Source organism: Stylophora pistillata, chromosome 12 (genome assembly GCF_964205215.1).
Source record: "Stylophora pistillata chromosome 12, jaStyPist1.2, whole genome shotgun sequence".
Taxonomy (NCBI): Eukaryota; Metazoa; Cnidaria; class Anthozoa; order Scleractinia; family Pocilloporidae; genus Stylophora; species Stylophora pistillata.
In genome coordinates, this window is record NC_142530.1 from 18,013,319 (window position 1) to 18,022,907 (window position 9,589).

General features: G+C 41.3%; 1 long non-coding RNA gene across 1 annotated transcript; it reads right to left on the reverse strand.

The window, feature by feature from the left end:
- Positions 1-1,200: 1,200 nt before the first annotated feature.
- On the reverse strand, positions 1,201-6,283 carry LOC111331490 (uncharacterized). Its single transcript, XR_002694932.2, has 3 exons — positions 6,178-6,283; positions 2,250-2,324; positions 1,201-1,384 (listed from the first exon to the last, which is right to left on the reverse strand). It is a non-coding gene; the product is annotated as an uncharacterized LOC111331490 (long non-coding RNA).
- Positions 6,284-9,589: the final 3,306 nt, after the last annotated feature.

The following is a 9,589-nucleotide window of genomic DNA, read 5'->3' on the forward strand; positions in this document are numbered from 1 at the left end:
AAAGGCCAAAATCAAGACGAGGCAATTGCCTCGTCTTGCCTTATGCTAGCTATGGCCCTGTGAATGCAAACGAAGCTTTTTGATTGCCCCCACTTAAAACTGAACAGAATGAGAGAAACGGATTAAAGACGCATCAGAAGAAAAAGCAAAATTTGCTCCTACCTAGACGGCGGAATTATAACAGTTTTTCTATATAAATAACAAGAACGTTCTCTCGTGTATACAATTTGATAGTCAATTCACAATGACAAATTGCTTGGGAAATTGCAAATAAAAAATCTATTTTAAACTGACGAGGATTTTCTACGTTTCACTGAATTCATGTTAGGTGAACACTTTTATTAAATAATTTTCAGCAAAGATAAATTTAAGTACAACAATAGCTTTATTGCGCGCTCAAGTTTCATTTGTCCTGTGTTACGAACGAAAGCTGGCAGCGAAGTGTTATTTTTTGTCAGAAGCAAAATGAAAGGTTGAATTTTTAGCCTGACATCGGAAACGCTTAGTCTATCCTGTTGCTTTCATGTATTTTTTACATCGGAAACATTATCTCGTGCAAATAAAAAAAAAACGAGTCTGGAAACTAAACGTTGCTAAGAGTTATGCTCGATTTAATTCCATTTCGAAAATTTTTAAAATATGAAGGAAAATTGGCACTTTTCGTCTTGAGTTTTTTGCACGAGGTAATGTTCCAATATTTTTTTTTCCAAAAACGTTGTCAGGGGAAACTTTGTGCAAATTGGTCCAAATTTTCTCGCCAAAAGTAGTATATAAACGAAAATTTCTTGACATGTTTTAAATCAATTGAACGGAAATTCAATTAACTAATTAAGATATTTTGAGCTGAATAAAACTTATTTTTCACAACACAATTGCTGTTTATTTTACTAACTTTAGTGGAAACTTTATAAGGTAATAAAAATCACACTGAAAACATTCATTTAAACAAGTCTCTATCAAAAACAAATACTCGAGACACTTCACAAGCAACTTTTGTTGATAAAATAATATTACTCTTGAAAAAGATCCGGTGCATGCGTATTTTGGGCGCCTGTAGTTTTTCAAAGTTTTTTGGCGGGAAAATTTAACCACTTTCAAATAGATGTTATAGAGAAGCAATCATCAAAGTAACAAGCGCATGCGTGTTCAAGGCGCCCGTATTTTTTCCAAGTTTTTCGGCGGGAGAATTTTAAAAGCGTAAACTTTTCAGACCTCAGCCAAATCGCAATACAACACTTGCGTTTGCTTTTGCTTACGTTTGGCTAATTCTTCTTGACCTGTGCTTAATTTGTTTGGTGCCACTGAAGAAATCCTCTGTCTTCTGCGATCATAGACTTTCTTGTGTGATTCGCGCTTGAAGCATCAGAGATATAAACAAGTCAGTCTGCAAAAAAACGAGAAGAAAAGGTAAATCAACAAATGAAATAGATCTTAAGCAACATCAAATTTATCTTACTATGGTAAACGAATAAAAATTGTGGTCTTTTAATATTAAAGCGTCCAGCGACTACACAAGAACGAAAAAGCAACCCAGTTTTCAATATTCTAATAAACTGTTGTCGAAATAAACTTAAGTAAAGTATAATTTTTCAGGTTTTAGTGTTCGAGAACTGAACTATTCGATCTGAAGTTGACGGATTGTAAGAGAGACACGATAACCAATTCCCAAAAATTCCTTTGAGAGCATGACAAATTCAAATATGATACTTGCATAAATAAAGGACATTTCAAACTTCAAATAGGTTTTCCACACTATTATCAAAAGGAATACTTCAACTTTCTTACTCTACTTTAACTTCTGATTAATGGACTTCCACATTAACACCTTGGCATTTCACCTATTTTTTTCTCATTTCTACCGAATTGAACAGCTGTAGTAGTGTGACAAATTAGGGAAAACACCAGGGAGGTATGGGAACCCTTCCAACTAGAATATTGTTTGTTTTGCAGATCCTAAATGAAAACCTGGAAATAAAATGGAAACTTCCTGCTGCAGTATTGAATACATGTTTCAGAGACTATTTGGAGACCTTATTATAAACATTTAAAAACAAAAATTGTACAAATTTTGAAAAGGATAACCAGAAAAGGTTTTAGAGAACGTACTCATGATATTTTCAGTAATCACTCAACAGTAGTGAAATCACCTCCCCATTCCACCAAAATGTGGATAACAATTTTCTTCACAGGTTGAATTGACCACACAAGACAACCTAATTAGGTGAGTTGTTAAAAGAAGTTACATGCACCTTATTATGTATCACATGCTATTGACCAACATCAAATGGGTGTTTGTTTTGCCATATCTTGACAGGGAGGTTTGACTGTAAAAAAAAAAAAAAAAAAAAAAAATACATGCAGTGTACCACAACCTCTACTCTTAAAAAAAAGTTTTTGGAAGGTGCACAAGAGAAAAGCATAGAAAGCAGTTGTCCACTTGCCTACTTCTTATGTATTTCAATGGTAGCAATTCTTCAACTGGCAACTAAACGTTGACAATTTTCACATATTTTGTGATTGTTGCCTGTTTGAAGAATGTGTGAACGAAGCTTCAGTCAGATGTTGTACCATCTATACCCTATTTTGTCTGGCTTCACAGGCTTAGCAACAATAACCATTACAATAATTTCAATCCCCTTTTCTCAGTTCACACTTTCACAATCAGGGAAGCCACTGACTATTTGGTAGGGTGATTTTATGAATATTACAAGGCCACGCAGCAATATAAAATTTCTCTTTGTGTGTCCAAAAATATTTCATGAGCAAGTGACAGGACCATTTATTATATAAACATCAATGAAAAAAAAATACCATTTCACTTTTGTTGCAAAAGGTGCGATTTACCATGTAACCATAGTAATGGTGTTATTTGCATTTGTCTGAAGATACCCCATTTTTCTGTATGAGCTCACTTGGTATTTCATTGGTGTCTATAAAATAAAACCAAACACCACACTGCCAGCCTAAATAACACAATTGGTCAGTTACTCAGTCAGTCTGTTGGTTTGTGAGTCAGTCAGATGCCAGCGAGCCAGTTACTAAGTCAGCCTACCAGTCTGTCAGTCAGCCGAAAAGTAGGAGAGGGAGGCAGTCCTTTGGTCAGTTGTCAATCAGTCAGCCATTTGGTAAGATAAAGGCTGATAGTTTCTAAAGAAACTGTTTGGGGCTTCGTTGGTGGGGGTAACGAAATAATTTGGATATATTAACAAAGTTGAATGGTAAATTGGCCACTGTAACGATTACAAAAGCTGACGTTTCGAGCATTAGCCCTTCGTCGGCCTTCGTTAGCCCTTCGTTAGCTCCGACGAGGGGCTAACGCTCGAAACGTCAGCTTTTGTAATCGTTACGGTGGCCAATTTACTATTTCAACTTTGTTGATATATCCAAATTATTTGGTAAGATAGTATGTTTCACAGTTGTTCATTCAGTTTATCAGTTAGTCAGACTTTTAGTCAGTGCAAATATCAGACAGTTAGTCATCAAGGGTCAACCAAGAGGGGTTTCAAAACAAGTCGGCAACCAACGGAGTTACACCAGCTACATGATAACATATTGCTAGTTACTCTTTTTCCTTTTGGCTCTCGACAAACTTTTTACAATTGCCTACTATTGCATAGTCTGATGCCACTTCAAAACATTTTGAAACCCCTGCAACCAGCCAGCCAGTTGGTGAGTCAGTCAGTCAGCCAGTTGGTAGGTCAGTCAGCCAGCCAGTGGGTGAGTCAGTCAGCCAGCCAGTGGGTGAGTCAGTCAGCCAGCCAGTGGGTGAGTCAGTCAGCCAGCCAGTGGGTGAGTCAGTCAGCCAGCCAGTGGGTGAGTCAGTCAGCCAGCCAGTGGGTGAGTCAGTCAGCCAGCCAGTGGGTGAGTCAGTCAGCCAGCCAGTGGGTGAGTCAGTCAGTCAGCCAGTGGGTGAGTCAGTCAGCCAGCCAGTTGGCGAGTCAGTCAGTCAGCCAGTTGGCGAGTCAGTCAGCCAGCCAGTTGGCGAGTCAGTCAGCCAGCCAGTGGGTGAGTCAGTCAGCCAGCCAGTGGGTGAGTCAGTCAGCCAGCCAGTGGGTGAGTCAGTCAGCCAGCCAGTGGGTGAGTCAGTCAGCCAGCCAGTGGGTGAGTCAGTCAGCCAGCCAGTGGGTGAGTCAGTCAGCCAGCCAGTGGGTGAGTCAGTCAGCCAGCCAGTGGGTGAGTCAGTCAGCCAGCCAGTGGGTGAGTCAGTCAGCCAGCCAGTGGGTGAGTCAGTCAGCCAGCCAGTGGGTGAGTCAGTCAGTCAGCCAGTGGGTGAGTCAGTCAGCCAGCCAGTGGGTGAGTCAGTCAGTCAGCCAGTTGGCGAGTCAGTCAGCCAGCCAGTTGGCGAGTCAGTCAGCCAGCCAGTGGGTGAGTCAGTCAGCCAGCCAGTGGGTGAGTCAGTCAGCCAGCCAGTGGGTGAGTCAGTCAGCCAGCCAGTGGGTGAGTCAGTCAGCCAGCCAGTGGGTGAGTCAGTCAGCCAGCCAGTGGGTGAGTCAGTCAGCCAGCCAGTGGGTGAGTCAGTCAGCCAGCCAGTTGGCGAGTCAGTCAGCCAGCCAGTTGGCGAGTCAGTCAGCCAGCCAGTTGGCAAGTCAGTCAGCCAGCCAGCCAGTTGGCGAGTCAGTCAGCCAGCCAGTTGGCGAGTCAGTCAGCCAGCCAGTTGGTGAGTCAGTCAGTCAGCCAGTTGGTGAGTCAGTCAGTCAGCCAGTTGGTGAGTCAGTCAGCCAGCCAGTTGGCGAGTCAGTCAGCCAGCCAGTTGGTGAGTCAGTCAGTCAGCCAGTTGGTGAGTCAGTCAGCCAGCCAGTTGGTGAGTCAGTCAGCCAGCTAGTTGGTGAGTCAGTCAGTCAGCCAGCCAGCTAGGAAGTCAATGCATAGGCCAACCAGACTGGTAGTATGTCAGCCAGTCTCTTAACTACATGTTGAAAGGTGTTCATTGGTACATCAGTCAGCCAGTCAATTGGACGGTCATTCAATCAGTAAGTCAGCTAGCCAGTCTGTTAGGTTATCAGTCAGAAAGATAGACAGTAAGTCAGTCTCTTGAGGAAGTAAGCCATTAATTCTGTCAGTCCCCCCCCCCCCAAAAAAAAAATTGATATGAAGCTCCAATTAGCCCTTTTGAATCTGTTTCAGTTTTAGCCTTCCCCAAGCTATAATTGACTATTTTTGGAATTAGATTAGTCTCCAATACAGCTTTATGCTTTCTGATAACAATTTCCCTTCTCAGACTCGTGTATCTGGTAAATTGTTCTTTATTGAACTCACAATTCAGACAATTAACTTTGAAAAAACACCATGAAAAATGAAAGAGAGATCAAACTTAATCTACTGTTTATTATAATACACTGCATGTCTGAAGTCAATTTCAAGTTTATATTCTACACAAATTGCATGACACTGATGCCCACTAAGTTGGCAGCATCATGCATTTACTACCTTGCATGAAAACAGAACTTGGCTTAAAAAAAAGGGTTTGTTTACCTGGTACACACTGCAGCTTGATTGCCAAGGGAAACACGCATTTACAAGTTCATTGGATTTAATCTTCGTCCAAATATTCAGGCACTAGGCATTTCACTTTGAAAAATCAGCAGAGATTCCTCCTGATAAGTTCATCTTAAGTGTCCTTACATATTATTTTAACCATAAAATTGACAGACTGAGGTGCTTATCGCTGGAGAGGACTTTCTGACAATTTTGCCAATTAGCTTTGGAAAGTGCCAAACTACCAGCTGAAGGTGTTTGTTAAATTGTTAGAAAAGTTTCAGACTGCCGTCCATTTAGTTATTTGAGAACTGTGATCGGCAGTCCACCTCACACAATTTCTAAGTGTCAACATCCATGGCTCCATGTTCTAAGCCCAGCATAAACGAGCATTAGACATGAGATTTGTTAATCATTTCGGGAAAGCTGGCCATGAAGGCAAATTACAAGCATAGATACATGGAAAAAATGGAGAGTTCATGGAGTAGCAGGGATTTTTCGGCAAAGATTTCCATATAACCCCATACACTAACTATGCAAAGAGTGTTGCAAAGAAACCTTTATATTTAGTCATTGGGAAATGGAATGCATAATTAATGTATGGGGTTATACGGAAATCTTTCCGAATTTTCAAGTTACTCCGAGTTTTATCAAAAAATCATCAAAATAAATGCCACTTTTTACTTAAAATTGTAAAGTTACCTTCATTCGATCGATGGTTCGATGTTTGTACACTCAGTCTGGCCGACTGTAACCTAGCAAAACACTTCCACCAACGCCTCACAAACACACATGATAGCGAGTTACAAAGAACTGAAACTCGAATAATCAAGTAAAGAAACCTCTGGTCCAGCATGGAGAGCTCTTACGTATACTGTGAGAAGGCACAAATGGCTTGCACTGTAAGTATCCCGGAGAGCTCCACACAATTTCTTCTAATCTCATTAGAAGAATTTGTCATGATAGAGCTTTTTCAGCGTTAGTCGAGGTGCGGCGGGTGTAATAATAATAATAATAATAATAATAATAATAATAATAATAATTTAAACATATTTATACAGGATTGCTGCTTCAGTTTAGGAAAGAAAACTGCTATCAATGCAGGTCCTGTTAGTGTTGTCACGTATGATCCTTACGCGGTGTTTTTCCCGACGCTCCTCTGACAGAAGAACGTCACATAATGAAAGCAAACCAGAAACGATTGGGGAACAACTACGGCTTGCACATGTCATCAAGTTCATTAAAACGAGGATTGAATTTCCTGCATATCAACAGCTCATTTGTATTTCGAAAATAGATCAGTTAGCTACATAATTATGTCGGAAGTTGTGAAGGATTTTAAAGATAAAGAAAAACGAAAAGAGCGAGTTATCAAAATATGAAAAAACACTCCAGAAGAAAGAAACAGACAGAGAAAACAATGGAGAAAGAGGAAACAAGGGAAGCGAATGCCAAATTCAACGAATGAAAATGTTGAACTAAAATCATTCAACCGCGAAGCAAATGACTTGGTGCCATGTACTTCTGAGGCCAAGGAAAAGAAGCCACGTCCTTCTACCAATATCTTGAGCCAGAAAATGTCGAGAAACCCTGGGCCATTTCCTCGCGCTTAAATCAGGCAGTAGAGGGAAGAAAGTGGACTTGGATGGTTGCTCAAGAGCTGCTAACTTAAAGATGATTCAAATGGCTGTTGGTGTCGACGCAATTGTCTCGAGAAACAAATGAGGAACAGAAAATTTCTGTTGCATTTGAAGACTTATTGTTAGAGCAGTGGTGGCCATCTTGCAGCCGAATGCAGGCACTGTCGATTCTTTGAAAATTGCCTGGAAAACTGGCAACAATAGGTGATCGCTTAAAATATTGTGTCGGCGTTTATCCACAAACTTTGGTACTAAGAATGTACCAACTCAATTGTGGACTTAATTCAGGGCTGATGACCCGATTGAAGCGCGAGAAACCTTCCTCGGTGCCATCTCTACCGTTACTGAATCACGCGCTTGTAATATGAACGTGCAAAGAAAAGATAGGCGGTCAATATTATATTTAATATTTTAAATGGTTATTTTATTATTAAGTATTAACCACACCCACGACTTTTACCCACACCCACGACCCACGACTTGTACCCACGACCCACGACCATTAGTCAAACTCGGCCAAATACCATGACATTCGAATATTAATTAAAACTGTCACATTATCCAGGTGCTAACTCGAGGGTGTTGATAGCTCAAGCTAGTCGGCCCATGACATATTTAATGAGATTAAATGAGATTAAAGACGGGATTATCACACCCGAAAGAGACCAGCCCAGCAGGCGTAATACTTGCAGTGCAAAGCACTTGTGTCTTCTCACGGGCAGGGGTGGGGGTGGCGGGGGAGTGAGTTGTTCCCACATGCAACATGGCCGAACTCATCTACGCTCGAAATGATTCGTGGGAGATGTAATCAACCTCGTTCCCATGATATTCTTGACTCGAAAACCAATTTGACGGACAGACGATGCGTGGCGAGCCGTCAAGCTTGACAGCTCTCTATGTGTTGTCTGTCCATTAGACAATGTTGATCAAGATTGTCTAATGTCGATACTGCAGAACACACAGTCGAGGAAAACGTCGTAACCGCTTTTTGAGAATGAGATCAGAAAGATTTTTTTTTTTGTTGGAATCATCTGTGATGTAGTCCGTGATGCACAAGAAAATCGCGCTCACTTCAAGAGGGTACAGCCAAGGCCCAACCTCTGTCAGCCCTGGTACAACTCTTAACCCTGAAGATGTCTCTTAATGTTTCTTTCCGACTGCTATACATTGTATTGCTAACTAGGAATTTGGTATTAAGTCAAGATAACAAGCTCCAACTGACTAGTTTGTTCTGTTCGTCTGTTGGCGAGCTAAGGAGAACCATTTCAAACGCAGGCCTAGGCTCTGTCCCAGGCTCTGTCACAGACTTCTTCGCAGGGGATTATTATAGAGTTTGTATAGTGGTTTAGTTGGACTTGCTTTTGAGCTCCATAAATACAAAGTTGTGTGAAATAATAAAAGAAATAAAGTCTTACCTTCATACAGAGTAGTCTGTGCTGTTCTTGTCGGGATTTGAGGCCGTTTTGCTGTGTTTCAGCTCAACGTCCTACAACTACCAAGTAAAAGGGAAGGCAGGAAACCTCTGTCTCACACACGCTCGCCAAAATCGCTCGAAAAACACACTTAAATACTTCCCCTTGAATCGAAACTTGGCAGCACGAAAGCCAAATAGTTTCCCTTCAAGTTCATCAAAACAAATCCCACAAAAGTTGGGTTGTCAAGCAACCAGCCAAGCGAAAATCTCAAATTGACCGCCATTTCAACGCAGTTGGAATGCGCGTCCATCAAAATCTGTGCAGTCAAAAGTTCGTTACGACGCGGTCAGCCTAGCAAAATTAGGCCCAAAGGGTAGCCACACAATATGAATGATTAGTCAGAAATAAATGCCAACCCACAAGTGGAGGGAATATTTTGCTAAATGGCTTGCTGTTTTGGTAAACATTGGCCACAGTTGACAATTGCCTGGGTCGCCTGTGTTTCAAATCGCAGATGCAGCAGATGATGTTAGGCCTAGTTTATACGTCGCGCTAAAGTCGAATTTTATTCAGACGAATTTAATTCAAGGTCGCACAAGCAATTAAATTCGACGCGGAGAACGCGACGTCTAAAACGAATTACATTCGTCTGGTAAATTAGATTCGTCCGTTTTATCCGTCTTGGTAAGACGGATAACATATCGATAACGCGTCTTCAGTTTTAACGTCGCACTAGCGTCGCGTCGAATGAAATGCATACATTTTCTTAATGTATTTCAATTTATTTCAAAACGACACCACTGACCAGAGGCACTGCATTTGAGAAGAGAATTAAATTCGATCGTATTGATTTCGACGCATAAAACCACGCTACGATTTACGTCGACGGAACGAATTTAATGGGATTAATTCGACTGTAGCGCGACGTATAAACTAGACCTTAGGCGGTTAGACGGCAGGCGGGAGAATTCACCTTTCGCGGGTCGCATATACATTGGCGCAGTTCATCACCTCTCTTGTCTAGGGCAAACAAAAACAACCCGGCCCCGAAATGCATAA